The following is a 20,818-nucleotide window of genomic DNA, read 5'->3' as shown; positions in this document are numbered from 1 at the left end:
GACTACACGGGTCCGCAAGAGAGGTCGCACTCTTTCGTGTCTGCTTACGTTATGCATCGCTTAATATTACATGGTACTTTATCGTCCTGTTCACCGATTAGACTCTGAGTCAGCTCCAAACTAATGGTCAAACTTGAGTTTTTAAATGGTTGTGGGGTACATATCGGGGCCGCTATCAATAGTATCTATCTACTATCTGGTTAATCTCATGTGTCTACTATGAGTTTCATGTTGGGTGGGAAACAAATAGTAAAGAAGCCATTATCTGTATTTTTAACTGAAACCATTATCTGCCTGCTATTATTGGTTTTGGGTCTATCCACAGGTTGCTACCATCACTCTGGATTTCTGCATGCACTCCTTACATAATCTCACTATGTTTTATTCCTATGCATGACAGTTATTGTAAACAATGGAACTGAACATGTAGAGCAAAAGAGACGAGCCTTGTGTGGCAATAAAATTTCATGCAGACGTCGCTCCATGGTAGGCGCAAAGGCAGCCCCCCCCCTCCACGCATTTTGGATTGTAATCGAGAGGAAGATATCTGTTCTGGGGGGGATTCAGAAGGAGAAGACCACTCCTATTTACCCCCTGAGGTCTTTGCTCTAACTTGACATGCTGATGTTGGTTATATCATGCATATTGTGTCTTGCATTCCTTACTTTATACATCAAATATGTCATCTGCTTAGTTTAGACATCCTTTGTGCGAATGCCATCTGTTTAGTTTATTCATCATTTGTGTGAATTATGCAACGCCATCTTGTTTAGCCAGGCATCATATATGTGAATTTTGCAATGCCATCCTACTTAGCCAGTCATCTTATATGTAAATTATATCAGGCCATCCTTTTTTTCCATTACACATTACATTTATCAACAATGTTAGTACATTCAACTGCTCCTTGTGTGCATCAGCCATTTGACACGGTGATGGCAAATTCTAGAGTGAAAACAAGGTCTTTAGAGCAGACTATGCTATCTGACGAAGCGCATATCTCGCTGGTTACAGATAGCTCCTCAGAGGAGGATTCAGAGATAGATGACCAGTCCTATCCCCCCCCTCGAGGTGTATGCTCTAACTTGGCAGGGTTATGTTGCTCAATCGTGTGTATGGTGTCTCGCATTGCTATGTCATTTGATTAGTTTAGACATGCTTTGTGTGAATGCCACCTGTTCAGTGTCTAATTACCATATATGTGAATTATGCATTGCCATCTTGTTGCAAGACATTATGTATGTGAATTATACAATGCTATCTTGTTGCAAAGGCATTATATATGTGAATTATGCAATGCCATGTTGTTTAGCCAATCATCATGTATGTGAATTATATCATGCTATCATTTTTTTGTATTACGTGTTCCATTTGTCGACAACATTTGTATATTCAACTACTCTTCCTGTGCATCAGCCATTTGAAGCGGTGATGGAAGTATCTGGAGTGAAAACAAGGTATTCAGAGCAGACAATGCTACCTGCTGAAGCAGACATCTTGCTGGTTACAGAGAGCTCCTCAGAGGAGGATTCAGAGACTGATGACCAGTCCTATTTTCCCCCTGAGGTCTATGCTCAAACTTGGCAGGGTTATATTACACATGTCATGCATGTTATCTTGCATTGCTTAGTTTTTACATCATATATGGATTGCCATATGCTTACTTGCTTACTATATAAATCATATATTTGAATTATGGCATGGCAACTCATTTAATAAAGACATCATATAGTTATATCATCTCATCATGTTTAGTGTTTACAGTCATCATATTTTGAATTATGGCATTCTATCCGTGAATGTATGTGAATTATGGCATGCCAACCTATTTAATAAACACATTATATAGTTATGTCATGTCATCCTGTTTACATAGTCTCATATTTTGAACTATGTCTTTCCATCTTTTTTAGTTAGCCATCATAATGTGAAATTGTGTCATGCTATCCTGTTTAGTTAGCCATCATATATGTGAAATTGTGTCATGCTATCCTGTTTGGTTAGACAACATAAATATGAATTATTTCATGCCCTCTTTTATTCCCCACTATCCATTGCACCTGTCTATCATACAATGTCTATACTTTCAATTACTTTTCTTGTTTATCAGCCATTTGAATTGGAGAGCGTGATGGCAGTATCTAAGGGAGTAACAACACGGTCTTCAGAAAAGATAGTGCTACCAGTTGATGCAGATAGAACCATGGTTGTACTTGCCCAAGGACCAGATCCACCACACATAACCCAAACTCTCGCAGATTGTACCCCTACCTAGTTGGACAGAGAACCAGCTACACCCCTTCTAACCCCAACCCCGGCAGATAGTAACCCAGTTCCAGTTGACACAGCACCGTCTCCACCACAGAGCACCCAAACATGAGCAGTTAGTAAGGGAACTGCAGTGTCCAAAGCACGAGGACCACCACTCTGAATCCCAACTCAACGCTTAAAGGAGAAGAAGATTTGTTCGCAGGTCAGGTTCTGTAGCTATGGTTCATACTGCTTTGCTCTTGCATTACTGTATTTACTCATACCAACTATTTTCAAATTTAAAGGATGGAATTGAAACTCCAATGGCGCAACAGGTATGTTTTAAACCTGTTTCTTTAACTGGTTTGCTGTTGTAACCTGCTCTATGTTGATTTCAGTTTCAATTGAATAAACAGTTATGTTCTCATGTCATGCACATTAGAAGTGTTGTTATTGCTCTATAGTTACCCACACTTATATTCTGTCTATTCTGCTTTGTCTTGAACAAATATTATTTGAACTGTGTCTCTATCTTGATTTGGCAACAAAAACTAGAATGATATAGACCATAAAGTGACCATGGTACATAGATATATGTTTGTTTCATGCTGTTATCCTGTCCACTTTACTACTGAACTCATTTACCAAAATGAGTTTCATATACAACATGGTAAACATGTGATGTGTCTGCTTGTTTCTCTTTTAGAATGCGGACAAAATATTGGAGAACAGTATCGCGTTATCCAATGGTAAAGGAAGTAATGCAGATAAGATTCAAGATAGTGAGACATCCCTGTTGGTCTCCAAGAAAGATGATAAAAACTATCTTGACGACAATGAGGGAACCCAAAAGTCCTGTCTTGATGTAGTGTTCGAGTTACTGGCCACTACTGCTGGCACAAGCTCTTCGAACTCGCTGCCTGAATCAGTTCGTCTTCTTGAGTCTCAACTTCAAGTTGAAAGACATCGATCAGATGTTCTGCGACAGGAAGCTGAAGGACTGAGGAAGTCCCTGCAGAATTCAGATGCATATTTTCTGGTGCAACAGCAAGCGCTGGAGGATTTAAGCGCCAAACAAGAGAAAGTTAATAAGCTTGCTAAGCATCTTGCCAGCATTATGGGTACCCAGGATATTGTTTCTTGAGATCTTCTGAAGTGGTTTCAGTTCTGGATTTGTTTTGCTGCGGCGTTTATTTGCGCTGGTCGCCAACTTTGACAACCAATGTATATGATATGCTGCTTTGTTCCCTATATTTGCACTGGTGGCAAACTTTGATGCCCAGTGGATGTAATATGTGTAATAGCCGTGATAGCCTAGCGTTAGTTGCTTGCTTATTTATTTCCTTGTTGTCTTGTTTATTTGTTTGCTTGTAGTCACTACAGTTCTTTTTCCGCGGTTAGCTAGTGGCTGCAATAACCTATTTTTAAAAAACTAGGCCACAATAACCATGGGCTAATATTTACGGTGGTGACACTGGGCCTCCTACTGGCCGTAGAAACAGTGGGCCTTCTACGGGTCGTAGAAACAATGGGCCTTCTACGGGTCATAGAAACAATGGGCCTTCTACGGGCTGTATCATCAATGAGCCTTATACGGGCCGTATGATCGATTGGCCAAACATGGGCCAAACAGACCGCATTATGGTCGTAAATGGGCTAGAGTTGGAATCGTCCGTTCATGGGCCGACCATAACGGGCCATCATTAATAGGCCATATTTGATGATGCTATGAAAACGGCCCAACGTATTAACGGACCACAAACGGGCCGACGGTAACCACGGGCTGAATTTGGCCCACAAGCAGAAATTGACAGTAACGGGCCGTAAGTAAACAAATGCTGGAAATGAGCCCAAGAATAAATGGGCTCTGAGAAGGCCGAAAGATAACATGGGCTGGAAACGGCCCAATGGAATAACGAGCCGTTAATGGGTATAAAGTGATACACTGTTCTTTAAGGGCCAGTTTCACCACGGGCCGTTAATGGGTGTAAAGTGATACACTGTTCATTACGGGCCAGTTTCACCACGGGCCGTTAATAGGCCAAGAGTTACATAGGGCCTCATATGGGCCGAAAGACGTCATGGGCCATACATGGGCCAGAAGTGAAAACGGGCTGGAATCATATTGGATGGCCCAGATGACGCTACTGGGCCTAATTCGAATAGGGGGTAACGAGCCTTGGGTTAGCGGGCTGTAAATGGGCTATATGCAAACAGGCCGTTAACAGGCTTTCCATGGGCCGGCCCGCCACCTTTTGACCAAGTCAAATGGCCCGGCCTTTTCATAGGAATGGGCCTCTGTTGGGCCGTGCCACGTGTCGACGTATCATAGGCGCCTATCTGACCCACTGACGAGCTGACACGTGTTTCGTCCGGCCAATAAGAATTTTACACATGGAAATTTCCCATTGGTCGGGGCTATTAACGGGTTATCTGATCCAAAACCTGACCCAATAGCTTAACGGTGTTCCGTTATGGTGGATGCCACGTGCCGGCCACCCTTGACGAAAGCACTTCTGTGACGCGCGATTTATCGTCATGGAAGTGGACACTTCCGTGATGATAATTTTGGTAATGTCATGGAACACTTCTACGACAGCACAGGTATGACTATCTTGATTCTGTCATAAATTTTTCATGGATGTACATGCATGACAAAAAACGCGGCCTACTGTGACAAACACATATCATCATGGAAGTGTATTTTTTTTGTAGTGCAAAACTTTAACAAAAACTTTGTGAGATCCATTAGTGTAAATAAAGCAAATCACTACCTTTAGGTACTGTTTCAAACTTATTGAAATTTCATATTAGAACTATATCTACTGTATTCCAACTTCACCATGGTTCATACCCCCCGATACTACCCATAGATTCATCAAAATAAGAGAACAACTCATAGAAAACAGAATCTGTCAAAAACAGGACAGTCTGTAGTAATCTGGAAGTTTAGTAAACTTATGTAACTCCAAACAATTCTAAAAAATATGAAAATTTAAAAAATTTGTATAGAAGTAATGTGCAAAAAGTTTCAGACCCATTTGGCTTTCCAGTAAAAAATTTAAAATCACGTGCTACAGCCAAAGTTTCTGTTTTTGTACTGCACAAAGTAAACAAGCAATCTAATCGTCCTAAAACCAAGGCTTGGCACATTATTTTTATAATACAATGGATATATACAAGGGGATAATTATTTTCATAGAAGCTTCCATGAAATTTTTTACATTGTTTCCATGAGCATCAACACAAGTGTGCAAGGTCGACCCTCATTTCTCCAATGCATAACCTTCCAATCACTTCTCTTATTGAAAAACTTTTTAGGTGTGAGAGGCAAGTAAATTTTTTTGTATTTTCATTCTTTTAAAAAAAATTATGTTTCACCCACAACTAAACAGAAACAAAAAATGAAAAAAAAATCTACTTAGTGAAGAAAGCAAACAAGCATACACAAGAATATCAACCCCACGCTATTGCTCCCCAGCAACGGCGCCAGAAAAGAGCTTGATAATCCCCAAGTGCAGGGAATCATCGTAGCAATTCCCAATGGTGGAAGTGATAAGTATGGAGTGTCGAACCCACAAGGAGCTAAAGGTAAGATCAATATTCTCTCAAGCCCTATCTTCCACTGATACGACTCTACGTACACCGAACGTTTGCTTCCAACTAGAAACGAGAAATAAAACTATGTTGTGGGTATGAAGAGGATAAATTTGCATGGTATCGGAGAGATAAAATATAAAAGTAGGTGCTGTTATCATAAAGTTAGAATATATTACTAAATATTATAAATAGCGAGTGTGGAATAATGATGGATCGGTGTGCGGAATTGTCTTAGGCAATTGTTAACAAGACCGGTGGTCGTCATTGCAATTTCATATGAGGGAGAGGCATAAGCTAACATACTTTCTATTCTTGGATCATATGCACTTATGATTGGAACTCTAGCAAGCATCCGCGCAACTACTAAAGATCAGTAAGGTAAAACCCAACCATAGCATTAAAGCATCAAGTCCCCTTTATCCCATACGCAACAACCCCCTTACTCGGGTTTATGCTTCTGTCACTCAAGCAACCCACTATAAGCGAATCATGAACGTATTGCAACACCCTATAGTGGGAATCCCTCACGCTTGCGCGACACGGAGGGCACAATAGGACAGCACCAAAATAAAACATACAACTCGTGCCAATCTAGATCATCAATCAACCCAAAGACAAAGGATATCTACTCAAAACATCATAGGATGGCAACACATCATTGGATCATAATATGTGGCATAAAGCACCATGTTCAAGTAGGTATTACAGCGGGGTGCGGGAGAGTGGACCGCGTAAAAGAGATGAGGGTGATGATGATGATGGTGATGTTGATGAAGACGATCACCGCGGCGATGATTCCCCTCTCGATGGCTCACCGGTGCCACCAAGAGAGAGGAGGAGAGGTTCTCCCCCTTGTGCTTCCTCCTCCATGGCCTCCCCCCTAGATGGGGAGAGGTTCTCCCTCTAGTCCTTGGCCTTCATGGTGATGATGGCCCCTCCGGGATCCTCCTCCATAGCCTCCGGTGATGATGGCCCCCTCCGGCAGGGTGCCAGAGAGGGCCTAGATTGATTTCTCGTGGCTACAGAGGCTTGCGGCGGCTGAACATCTGATCTAGGTTATTTTCTGGGGTTTTCTGTATTTATAGGAATTTTTGGCATCGGTTTCACGTCAGGGGGGTCTCCGAGTCGTCCACGAGATAGGGGCCCACGCCCAGGGGGTGGGGCGCGCCCCCCACCCTTGTGGACGGCTCGGGACTCTTCTAGCCCAACTCTTTTACTCCGGGGGCTTCTTTTGGTCCATAAAAAACCATCAAAATTTGGCACATCAATTGGACTCCATTTGGTATTCCTTTTCTGCAATACTCAAAAACAAGGGGAAAACAGAAACTGGCACTGGGCTCTAGGTTAATAGGTTAGTCCCAAAAATCATATAAAATAGCATATAAAACATCTAAGATGGATAATATAATAGCATGAATACTTCATAAATTGTAGATACGTTGGAGATGTATCAATGACCTACATATGTTTGTGCCATTATTTTCTTCAAGATTGGTCTGTACACAGACGAATGTGCTTAAAAATCAAACCATAATATCTGAATATGTATAAATAAATAGCCATAAATTCCTAATCCTACTTCATGGCATATAATCGGTGATTTGGTGCCAAATTTGTTTTACTATATGTATAGGTGTTGTCTGATGATGTGGACAGCGAGGACGAAGATGCCCAAAGGAGGTACAAGAGGCGAATCCTGAGGGAGCTTTATGCGGGAATGCATAACAGGTGTATTAGGACCTGGAACGATGGCTATGGATGCCCATTTCGCAACCACAAGATTCATGACGCATATCTAAGTGTTCTGGCGCATGCAAGAGGACGGGTCATTGGCTCCTTCAAGCAGAAGTATTCTCGCAGGGTGGCGCACGGCGCGTATGCCGAGTACCTGGAGAAGCTTCAGGATCGTGCCGGCCGCATGTGAGATGATATGTGGGATGGATCGGACTATGTACGCTTGAGTATGCTTAATGATGGTTGAACTATGTACTTATGGTTGAACTATTCTTATGTACATGTATGCTATCTATGTCTGAGAATGTTAAATATTTCGCCAAATTTTGGTAAAAATTACAACATGGGACCAATAAACCAGGACGGAGGTAGTACGTCAATCACACACGGTTCCCAAAATTGGAACCATGTGCAATGACTATCATTTTTCCTGCTGCGTCAATCACACACGGTTTGCTCTAGCAAACCGTCACCCCCAAAATTCTTTGTGGGACAGAAAACCCTCACCATCCCCACGTCACAAAAACCCTCACCCCGCCCGCCACCCCCTCGGCCCCTCCGGTACGTTCCCCATTCACACCTGCACAAGCTCCTCTGCGTCTATGCCATGGCACCGCCTATCGCGGTGGTAAACACTTAGCTTGACGCATGTCGTCGCCGCCAGGCTGCCGACAAAGCCCACCGCATTTCGCCACTTCCACTTGCCGCCGCCTATCGCCATCAACTTTCTCGACGCTGCTCGCGGTCGACCCAGCTCCACTCGGTTGGGGAATCTGCCGTACTGAGGGTTCTTTCTCATGGACGACAAGATAACTAATTTAATGAGATATTATCTCATCTCTTATCCCAGTTCATCTGCCTCCTTTAATCACCCAGTGGAAATCGCCGTGAATTCATTTTTATTTGATCTGATTTGAGGGTTTTCTTTCATTCATAGAATGTATAGTGCGCCGATACTTCAGGACTTGGCGACCGCCGCCAGAGATTCCATCTCATCGTACCAGATAACTTGAGGACGCGCGCGGTATGTTCAATCTCACCCTAAATCGGTTGGCATGGCCTACTTTCCTGAACATATTCTAAATATTGCTACATTTGGATAAAAGGTGCCACATGCACCATATACGTCAAAGGGGATTTTTCTCCTCTTCCTTCTATATTAGGAAAATTAATGATGTATTGTTCTTTCGATTACTCTCATATTTCCATGACATCATGTTTACCCTATCTGTTCAATTATAGACTTTTGTCCTTCAATTTCAACTGTTGTACAGTTCTTTCAAATTGGGCCCATATTTGCATGTTACCATATTTTCTTTAACAATCCTACCATTTTCTACAGGACATCCCTTGCTATGCAACAGATTGTGTAGTGCACACCTTTTCTCTTTACATACATCAAGGCTCCACGAATGTCATACTGCGCACAAACCATAGATTTACAATCATTGCCACTGTAAGACTTGATGAACGTGGTGACTCCTATTTTGGCACTGGATTTTGGAATGAAATTGCAAAGTTTTATGTACTGAAAGCTGGCACTAAAATTGAACTACACATAGAAGGGCCTGGTCATGAGATATATGCTAACTTCCCCGAAAAAATCATCCGTCCAGACTTTGTTTGAAGTAAGTTTTCTTTTCAACTATCTGCATATGTTGACTTACCCAGCAATGTCAAATGAATTGTGTAGTATTTAAGCAACCAATTGTTATTCCCTTATCTTACTATATTCCTACCTAATAACTTCTAGTTACCAATACACTTTTCTATTGCCCTGTTTTAACTAAATATTCTCTGTACTCCCATTTCTATCAGAAAGCGCCGCTGACAAGGAGACTCCGGAGGTGGAGAACGGGGCTGCCAACAAGTGGAGGCGGGGCGAGCTAGAACCGCAAGCGACTCCAGCAGGCCTAGACTTAATCAGCAGCCTCCCCGCTGATATGTTGAGAGTCATCATCTCCCTCCTCCCAATCAAATATGGGGCACAAACAAGCCTCCTTTCCCGGCGGTGGCGCCCCCTATGGAACTCCAGCCCTCTCGACCCCATCGACACCCACGAGCTCTGCCATGGCTATCGCAAAAGCTTGGATGCGTTCTCCAAGATCCTCCGCAGTCACCTTGGCCCAACCAAAGGCCTTAGAATGGGCATGTTTCGTTCCAACGGCAAGGACCAAGCCAAGCTTGATGACTGGTTCCGATCCCCTGCCCTAGATCAGCTCGAGGAGCTCACTTTTGATGATGGGCATATGCGTTCACTACCAACATCCGCACTCCGCCTCGTGCCCACGCTGTGCGTCAACAAGTTCAGGAAATGCCATTTCCCGCCCCTTAATGATGCACCTGCTCTTATTCTACCACGACTGAAGCACCTCAAGCTCTTCGTCATCTGCCTCTCAAAAGGTGACATGGAGCGCCTGCTCCATGGATGTACTACACTCGAGTACCTTCGTCTTTAGGCGATCAATGGGATGAGTACCTTCCACATCACCTCCATGACTCTTCGGACTATTTATGTGTGTTGCTGGTGCGGCAGGAAGACATCACAAAAGGTGGACCACGGTATGGTCATCCAGGACACACCTGCACTTGAGAGATTACTTGTAGGTGATCAAGAAGGTCCAACAAGAATCAATGTCATTTCTGCGCCTAAATTGTCAGTGGTGGGCTACTCGTCTGACAAGTACTCCGAACTTGTTATTGGATCCACACCCGTTCAGGTACAATAGCCGCCTTCTACCTCTCCTTCTACAAATTAACATTATTTCTAATTTTGAAGATGTTTGTTCGTCTGTCATTCAGAAAATGATTCCGACAAGCTTGACCCCGAAACTGCGCACACTGAAGGTCTTGCCACTAGAATCTATCGGGCCCGACCTGGAGCAAGTTGTTAGTTTCCTGAGATGCTTTCCGTGCCTCGAGAAGCTATATATCAAGGTGATGTTCCTTTCCTGTTAAATGTTAACCATAAGGGAGTTCAATTTGTGACACCTTTTTCCAAGTTTACAATGACAATGTACTACGATTTCTGAAGGTTCTTTTGGAGGATTTTAGTACATACATGCCCCCCCCATATTGGTTGCTTGATCCATATGGTTACAATCAATAAGCATTTCTCCTCTGGATTCATCTGTACTAGTTTTCTTAGGGAACTTTTCATCCACTCCAACCTCTTGTGAAGAAGGCTACATTTTCCTAGAATGTAATCAAATGCCTATGTTAATCATGTCAGATCGAAGATGGCATGTTAGTGCATTTTACAAATCCTGCAAACCAAATAGCTAGTCGTGTAGTAATGTTCAAAACTGCATGTAGGCACTAATACGTTTTCTTCTTTTGCAGATAAGATTAGGCCCGGTGGTGGATAATGTGATACAATATAACAATCATGTCAAATGACTAGATCTGCATCTCTCAGAAATTACTTTGAACTCCTACTGAGGGACCTTACCAGAGATTATATTCGTCAGGTTCTTTATTCTCAGAGCAAGGGTGCTGAAGGAAATGAGGTTCGCCCTACATTTATTTCGCAAATATGAATGGTCTATTGATCAGAGACGGCGCTTGCGGTAGAATGGAGTAGGCTCCAAAAATGCTGAATTTCATTTTGGAACATCAGATGACAGAGTAATCGAAAGTCATCGGGTCAACCCCATACATGACATCTCAGTGGCTGACCCCTTTGCAAAAATTGTGAGGTTTCGAAGCCAGACTTAGAAGCGGTGATATTAGTTTGAACCTCTTTGATATCCATGTTCATCGCACGAGCGTTTGCAGCTGATGAGCTGAATTTCATTTCTAATATCAGTTTGAACCTTGTAATCTTCGAATTTGAGCCATATAACTCTAGAATTTGAACCTTATAACATTTCGAGCTTTTGTGGTACAATCGTTGAAATGGCATCGTATGAGGCTCGTATATTGCTAGCACTATTTTTGACCTTAATATGCAATGGTCTTAAATTTTATTAACCATTCTCAAATTAGTTTACCTTGTCAATCTCACAGCACACGATCTGTATAGCTAACTCGACTGTGATCTTCAACATTATTGCACACAGTTGGTTTCTTCCATCGTGTGCATTGTAGAGCGCAGAATTAATTACCGCACTCGAGTGTCCACGCCTGGGGTGCGGTGTTGTCAAGCATGCACTGGATTCTGGAATCCTCCGCTATGAATGCCATGACAAGACGTGACAATTACAACCTGGTCGGCCCCCATTTATTACAGCGGCCATTTAACCTACCCTTGTGTCTCTTCAACCTTTCAATCACGCCCCACCCTTGCAAGAAGCACACCCACCACGAGAAATTCTTAGAGGGTATCCTGCGCGGCTCCGATGGCGCTCCGAGCGGCTGCGGACGACGAGCAGCAGTTCACCATGCGTGACGTGGTGGGCACCCACAGAAGGTTCATGGACCTCTCGGTGGTGTACGCCAACGATCCGGTCTGGGTGGAGCACTCCATCCACATCATGGAGCTGTTGCTTGAAGAGGAGAAGTACAAGGTGGTCAGGTTCGACCTCGAGTACACCCGCGCTCGTGCCGGGTCTCGTCCCAAGGTCGTCGTCGCCCAGATGTGCGTGCGCCACCACATCCTTGTCTACCACTACTGCCTGGCCACAAGGCCTTGCGAGCGTTTCGCCAGGTTTGTCAATGGCCCCCACTACATGTTCGCTACAGTGGACATCACCAACGATGTAAAGGCGCTCGAGAGTTCGGGCATCGCCTACCAGAATCTTGTCAACATCCAGGGCCAATAGAAGATCTGGGGCAGCAAGGAGCATGAGAAGGACTCACTAGTTCACCTCACCTAGACCCCTACTACAGAGACATGAAGGATTCGTGCAACAAGGACAAGCGTGCCTGGCACTCGGCCTGGATGGAGAAACTCAACAAAGCTCACATCGTGTACGCGGCCAAGGAGGCGTACACAAGCTACGACATGTACCAGCAGATCGTTGACATGAGGAAGTCCCTCCTTCCCCAAAACGGCCAGGGATCCAGCCAGAAGCAGAGCAATGGCAAGCATTGTCGCAACAATAAGTAGATGATTAGATCCTCGTTTCTCCTACTTGTAATTGCTTACTTTGGTGTGTGGAAATGTTATGTGTGTAGTCACTTGTGTAATTGTATGGTTAATTTGGTTATGCAATGTTGTCTTTTTAAGTATATATGTTGATGCTCTATAGACAGAGCATAGATGGTGTGCGAACAAAGAAGATCACATCGCACACGAACTAAACAATGGAACCTGTCGGTGATGTTTTCATCAATCACTCACAATTGTATACCAGCAATCGTTTTCTCACAACAAACACGGCTTGTTAGCAGTAATCATTTGTGTTCTTATCGGTCTTCGCACACGTTTCTGATTACAGACCTGTTTGCCTCGTATCACACACATCTTGTTCATTTGAACTGTTTCTGTTCTCATGTCTCAACATAAACAGTTCATCCGAGTGAACCGCATGCCATATATCGCACACACCTTGAATCTTGCTGACCGTTTATTTTGTGTTGCCTAATCACAACCAGTTCATCCGAGTAAACCGTATGTTGTACATCGCACACACCTTCATCTGGTTGCCCATTTCTTTTGTTCCTCGTCATCGCAAACAGTTAATTGAGCTGAACCGTATGCCCTGCATCGCACACACAACTAAAATTTGAACCGTGTTTGATGCATCCTCCGTCGCAAACGTTTTGCATCATTGCTGACGGTTTTCATACAGCACCATTTGTGATTATTGCATTGCACATAGTTTCTCGAAGGGTCTCTGATCGTAGTGTCGCGTTAGCAGCATCCTGCAGTAGTGAAATCTTATCATAGTCAATACCTTGAACTTGTCGAAAACTTTTTGCGACAATTCGAGCTTTGTAGATAGTAACACTACTATCAGCGTCCGTCTTCCTCTTGAAGATCCATTTATTCTCAATGGCTCGCCGATCATCAGTCAAGTCAATCAAAGTCCATACTTTGTTCTCATACATGAATCCCATCTCAGATTTCATGGCCTCAAGCCATTTCACGGGATCTGGGCTCATCATGGCTTCCTCATAGTTCGTAGGTTCTTCATGGTCTAGTAACATGACTTCCAGAACAGGATTACCATACCACTCTGGTGCGGACCATACTCTGGTTGACCTACGAGGTTCGGTAGTAACTTGATCTGAAGTTTCATGATCCTTATCATTAGCTTCCTCACTTATTGATATATGAATCACTGGAACTAATTTCTGTGATGGACTACTTTCCAATTCAGGAGAAGGTACAATTACCTCATCAAGTTCTACTTTCCTCCCACTCACTTCTTTCGAGATAAACTCCTTCTCTAGGAAGCATCCAGTCTTAGCAACGAATATCTTGCCTTCGGATCTGTGTGTACCCAATAGTTTCCTTTGGGTATCCTATGAAGATGCATTTCTCTGATTTGGGTTCGAGCTTATCAGGTTGAAGCTTTTTCACATAAGCATCACAGCCCCAAACTTTAAGAAACGACAACTTAGGTTTCTTGCTAAACCACAGTTCATATGGTGTCGTCTCAACGGATTTAGATGGTGCCCTATTTAACGTGATTGCAGTTGTCTGTAATGCATAACCCCAAAGCGATAATGGTAAATCGGTAAGAGACATCATAGATCGTACCATATCCAATAAAGTATGGTTACGACGTTCGGACACACCATTATGCTATGGTGTTCCAGGTGACGTGAGTTGTGAAATTTATTCCACATTGTTTTAGATGAAGGACAAACTCATAACTCAAATATTCACCTCCACGATCAAATCGTAGAAATTTTATTTTCTTGTTACGATGATTTTCCACTTCACTCTGAAATTCTTTGAACTTTTCAAATGTTTCATACTTATGTTTCATTAAGTAGATATACCCATATCTGCTCAAATCATTTGTGAAGGTCAGAAAATAATGATACCCGCCGCGAGCCTCAACACTCATCGGACCGCATACATTGGTATGTATTATTTCCAATAAGTCAGTGGCTCGGTCCATTGTTCCGGAGAATGGAGTCTTAGTCATCTTGCCCATGAGGCATGGTTCGCAAGCATCAAATGATTCATAATCTGGTGATTCCAAAAGTCCATCCGCATGGAGTTTCTTCATGCGCTTTACACCAATATGACCTAAACGGCAGTGCCACTAGTATTTGCACTATCATTATCAACTTTGCATATTTTGGCATCAATATTATGAATATGTGTATCACTAAGATCGAGATTCAATAAACCATTCACCTTGGGTGTATGACCACAGAAGGTTTTATTCATGTAAATAGAATAACAATTATTCTTTGACTTAAATGAATAACCATATTGCAATAAACATGATCCAATCATATTATGCTCAACGCAAACACCAAATAACATTTATTTTAGGACAACACTAATCTCGAAGGTAAAGGGAGTGTGCGATGGTGATCTTATCAACCTTGGAATCACTTCCAACACACATCGTCACCTCGCCCTCAACTAGTCTCTGTTCATTTTGTAACTCCTGTTTCAAGTTACTAAGAATAGCAACTGAACCAGTATCAAATACCCTAGGCCTACTATGAACACTAGTAAAGTACACATCAATAACAAGTATATCATATATACTTTTGTTCACTTTGCCATCCTTCTTATCCGCCAAGTATTTGGGGCAGTTCCGCTTCCAGTGACCATTTCCTTTGCAGTAGAAGCACTCAGTTTCAGGCTTGGGTCTAGCTTTGGGCTTCTTCATGGGAGTGGCAACTTGCTTGCACATTCTTCTTGAAGTTCCCTTTCTTTCCTTGCCCTTTTACTTGAAACGAGTGGTCTTGTCAACCATCAACACTTGATGCTTTTCTTGATTTCAACCTTCATCGATTTCAGTATCGCGAAGAGCTCGGGAATCATTTTTGTCATCCCTTGCATATTATAGTTCATCACGAAATTCCAGTAACTTGGTGATAGTGACTAGAGAACTCTGTCAATCACTATCTTATGTGGAATATTAACTCCCACTTGATTCAAGCGATTGTAGTACTCAGACATTCTGAGCACATGCTCACTGGTTGAGCTATTCTCCTCCTTCTTGTAGGCAAAATACTTGTCAGTGGTCTCATACCTCTCAACTCGGGCATGAGTCTAAAATACAAATTTCATCTCTTGGAACATCTTATATGCTCCTTAGCATTCCAGACATTTTTGAAGTCCCGGTTCTAAGCCGTAAAGCATGGTGCACTAAACTATCAAGTAGTCATCATACCGAGCTTGCCAAACATTCATAACGCATGCATCTGCTCCTGCAATAGGTCTGTCACCTAGCGGTGCATCAAGGACATAATTCTTCTGTGCAGCAATGAGGATAATCCTCAGATCACGGACCCAGTCCGCATCATTGCTACTATCATCTTTCAACTTATTTTTCTCTAGGAACATATCAAAAATAAAACATGGGAGCTATACGCAAGCTATTGATCGACAACATAGATATGCAAAAACTATCAGGACTAAGTTCATGATAAATTAAAGTTCAATTAATCATATTACTTAGGAACTCCCACTTAGATAGACATCCCTCTAGTCATTTAAATGATCACGTGATCCATATCAACTAAACCATGTCCGATCATCATGTGAGATGGAGTAGTTTTCAATGTTAAACATCACTACGTTGATCATATCTACTATATGATTCACGTTCGACCTTTCGGTCTCAGTGTTCTGAGGCCATATCTGCACATGCTAGGCTCGTCAAGTTTAACCCGAGTATTCTTCACGTGCAAAACTGGCTTACACCCATTGTATGTGAACGTAGAGCTTATCACACCCAATCATCATGTGGTGTCTTGGCACGACGAACTGTAGCAACGGTGCATACTTAGGGAGAACACTTGTCCCTTGAAATTTAATTAGGGATCATCTCATAATGCTACTGCCGTACTAAGCAAAATAAGATGCATAAAGGATAAACATCACATGCAATCAAAATATGTGACATGATATGGCCATCATCATCTTGTGCCTTTGATCTCCATCTCCAAAGCATCGTCATGATCTCCATCGTCACCGGCTTGACACCTTGATCTCCATCGTAGCATTGTTGTCGTCTCGCCAACTATTGCTTCTACGACTATCGCTACCGTTTAGTGATAAAGTAAAGCAATTACCTGGAGATTGCATTTCATACAACAAAGCGACAACCATAAGGCTCCTGCCAGTTGCCGATAACTTTTACAGAACATGATCATATCATACAACAATTTATATCTCATCACGTCTTGACCATATCACATCACAACATGCCCTGCAAAAACAAGTTAGACGTCCTCTACTTTGTTGTTGCAAGTTTTACGTGGCTGCTACGGGCTTCTAGCAAGAACCGTTCTTACCTACGCATCAAAACCACAACGATTTTTCGTCAAGTGTGCTCTTTTAACCTTCAACAAGGACCGGCCATAGTCAAACTTGATTCAACTAAAGTTGGAGAAACAGACACCCGCCAGCCACCTGTGTGCGAAGTACGTCGGTAGAACCAGTCTCATAAACACGGTCATGTAATGTCAGTCCGGGCCGCTTCATCCAACAATACCGCTGAATCAAAGTAAGACGTTGGTGGTAAGAAGTATGACTATTATCGCCCACAACTCTTTGTGTTCTACTCGTGCATATATCATCTACGCATAGACCTGGCTCGGATGCCACTGTTGGGGAACGTAGTAATTCAAAATAATTCCTACGATCACGCAAGATCTAACTAGGAGATGCATAGCAATGAGAGGGTGAGAGTGTCTCCACGTACCCTCGTAGACCAAAAGCAGAAGCGTTTAGTAACGTGGTTGATGTAGTCGAACGTATTCACGATCCAACGATCCAAGTACCGAACATACAACACCTCCGTGTTCTGCACACGTTCAGCACGATGACGTCCCTCGAGCTCTTGATCCAGTTGAGGACAAGGGAGAGTTTTGTCAGCACGACGGCATGGCGGTGGTGATGATGAAGTTACCGGCGCAGGGCTTCACCTAAGCACTACGACAATATGACCGAGGTGTTGAACTGTGGAGGGGGGCACCGCACACGGCTAAGAGATTGTGTGTTGTGCGTTTGGGTGCCCCCTTGCCCCCGTATATAAAGGAGGGGAGGAGGAGGCCGGCCACCAAGGGGCGCGCCAAGCAAAGGAGAGTCCTACTACTCCAGTCCTAGTAGGACTCGCCCCCCCCCCCTTTTTCCTTCTTTCGGAGGGGAAAGGGGGAAAGGAGAGGGAGTAGGAGAAGGAAAGGGGGGCGCCGCCCCCTTCCCTAATCCTATTCGGCCTCCTCCCTTGTGGGGGGTGCACCAGCCCCTTGTGGGATGGTTAGCCTCCCTCCTATGGCCCATATGGCCCATATCTTTCCCCGGGGGGTTCTGGTAACCCTTCCGGTATTCCTATATGTACCCGATACACTCCGGAACCCTTCTGGTGTCTGAATACTACCTTCCAATATATCAATATTTACCTCTTGATCATTTAGAGACTCCTTGTCATGTCCGTGATCTCATCCGGGACTGCGAACAAACTTCGATCACCAAAACACATAACTCATAATACAAATCATCATCGAACGTTAAGCGTGCGGACCCTACGGGTTCGAGAACTATGTAGACATGACCGAGACACATCTCCGGTCAATAACCAATAGCAGAACCTGGATGCTCATATTGGCTCCTCCATATTCTACGAAGATCTTTATCGGTCAAACCGCATAACAACATACGTCATTCCCTTTGTCATTGGTATGTTACTTGCCCAAGATTCGATCATCGGTGTCATCATACCTAGTTCAATTTTGTTAGCATCTTTATAATCACCTAGTTACGTTGTGACGTTTGATAGCACACAAGGTGTTCCTCCGGTATTCGGGAGTTGCATAATCTCATAGTCAGAGGAACATGTATAAGTCATGAATAAAGCAATAGCAATAAAACTAAATGATCATTATGCTAAGCTAACGGATGGGTCGTCCATCACATCATTCTCCTAATGATGTGATCCCGTTTATCAAATGAAAACACATGTCTATGGTCAGGAAACTTAACCATCTTTGATTAATGAGCTAGTCAAGTAGAGGCATACTAGGGACACTCTGTTTTGTCTATTTATTCACACATGTACTAAGTTTCTGGTTAATAAAATTCTAGCATGAATAATAAACATTTATCATGATATAAGGAAATATAAATAACAACTTTATTATTGCCTCTAGGGCATATTTCCATCACATACAACATACATAACTGAAGTGGTGGTAACTACCACCGGTGATAGATAAAATTTGCCATATATATATATATATATATATGTGTGTGTGTGTGTGTGTGTGTGTGTGTGCGTGTGTGTGTGTGTGCGTGCGTGTGTATGTATATGTATATGTATATGTCATATGTATATGTATATGTATATGTATGTATGTGAATGGTCGTGCGAGAAATTCGATGATATATATATATGGTTCTACAAGAAATTCTATTTATATATATATGGTTCTACAAGAAATTCTATTTATATATATATGCATAACGTGTACACTGTGTAGTAGCGTAAAATATGTTTGAAATGAAAAGGGATTAAATGGAAACACAAAATTAAAAGGAAAAATAAATCATAAAACCCTAAACCTCTTAGTCCCGGTTGGTGTAATTATACGGAAGCAAAGTTGATGCGTTCCTTGAGAAAGCAAAGTTGAAAGATGATGGTAGCAATTATACGGACTGGGTCCGTAACTTGAGGATTATCCTCATTGCTGCACAGAAGAATTACGTCCTGGAAGCACCGCTGGGTGCCAGGCATGCTGCAGGAGCAACACCAGATGTTATGAACGTCTAGCAAAGCAAAGCTGATGACTACTCAATAGTTCAGTGTGCCATGCTTTACGGCTTAGAACCGGGTCTTCAACGACGTTTTGAACGTCATAGAGCATATGAGATGTTCCAGGAGTTGAAGTTAATATTTCAAGCAAATGCCCGAATTGAGAGATATGAAGTCTCCAAAAAGTTCTACAGCTGCAAGATGGAGGAGAATAGTTATGTCAGTGAGCATATACTCAAGATGTCTAGGTATAATAATCACTTGATTCAACTAGGAGTTAATCTTCCGGATGATAGCGTCATTGACAGGATTCTCCAATCACTGCCACCAAGCTACAAGAGCTTCGTGATGAACTATAACATGCAAGGTATGGATAAGACGATTCCCGAACTCTTCGCAATGCTAAAAGCTGCGGAGGTAGAAATCAAGAAGGAGCATCAAGTGTTGATGGTCAACAAGACCACTAGTTTCAATAAAAAGGGCAAAGAGAAGAAGAAGGGGAACTTCAAGAAGAACAGCAAGCAAGTTGCTGCTCAAGAGAAGAAACCCAAGTCTGGACCAAAGCCTGAAACTGAGTGCTTCTACTGCAAGCAAACTGGTCACTGGAAGCGAAACTGCCCCAAGTATTTGGCGGATAAGAAGGATGGCAAGGTGAACAAAGGTATATGTGATATACATGTTATTGATGTGTACCTTACTAATGCTCGCAGTAGCAGCTGGGTATTTGATACTGGTTCTGTTGCTAATATTTGCAACTCGAAACAGGGGCTACGGATTAAACGAAGATTGGCTAAGGACGAGGTGACGATGCGCGTGGGAAATGGTTCCAAAGTTGATGTGATCGCGGTCGGCACGCTACCTCTACATCTACCTTCGGGATTAGTATTCAACCTAAATAATTGTTATTTGATACCAGCGTTGAGCATGAACATTATATCTGGATCTTGTTTCATGCGAGACGGTTATTCATTTAAATCAGAGAATAGTGGTTGTTCTATTTATATGAGTAATATCTTTTATGGTCATGCACCCTTGAAGAATGGTCTATTCTTATTGAATCTCGATAGTAGTGGCACACATATTTGTAATGTTGAAACCAAAAAATGCAGAGTTGATAATGATAGTGCAACTTATTTGTGGCACTGTCGTTTAGGTCATTTCGGTGTAAAGCCCATGAAGAAACTCCATAGTGATGGACTTTTGGAAACAGTTGATTATGAATCACTTGGTACTTGTGAACCGTGCCTCATGGGCAAGATGACTAAAACACCGTTCTCCGGAACTATGGAGAGAGCAACAGATTTGTTGGAAATCATACATGCAGATGTATGTGGTCCGATGAATGTTGAGGCTCGTGGCGGATATCGTTATTTTCTCACCTTCATAGATGACTTAAGCAG

At 42.7% G+C, this 20,818-nt stretch overlaps 1 protein-coding gene across 2 annotated transcripts in view; it reads right to left on the bottom strand.

The window, feature by feature from the left end:
* Positions 1-6,405: 6,405 nt before the first annotated feature.
* Positions 6,406-20,818, bottom strand: part of LOC125514911 (uncharacterized) — a 35,605-nt gene continuing 21,192 nt past the window's right edge. For both annotated transcript variants that reach the window (XR_015608814.1, XR_015608813.1), the window contains exon 9: positions 6,406-19,612. The gene's annotated coding sequence lies outside the window, so the exon portion shown is untranslated. The remainder of the gene's footprint in view (positions 19,613-20,818) is intronic.

The sequence above is a fragment of the Triticum urartu genome, chromosome 6A (genome assembly GCF_056163025.1).
Source record: "Triticum urartu cultivar PI428250 chromosome 6A, HENAU_Tu73, whole genome shotgun sequence".
Lineage (NCBI taxonomy): Eukaryota > Viridiplantae > Streptophyta > Magnoliopsida > Poales > Poaceae > Triticum > Triticum urartu.
This window is presented reverse-complemented; position numbering and strand designations above follow the sequence as displayed.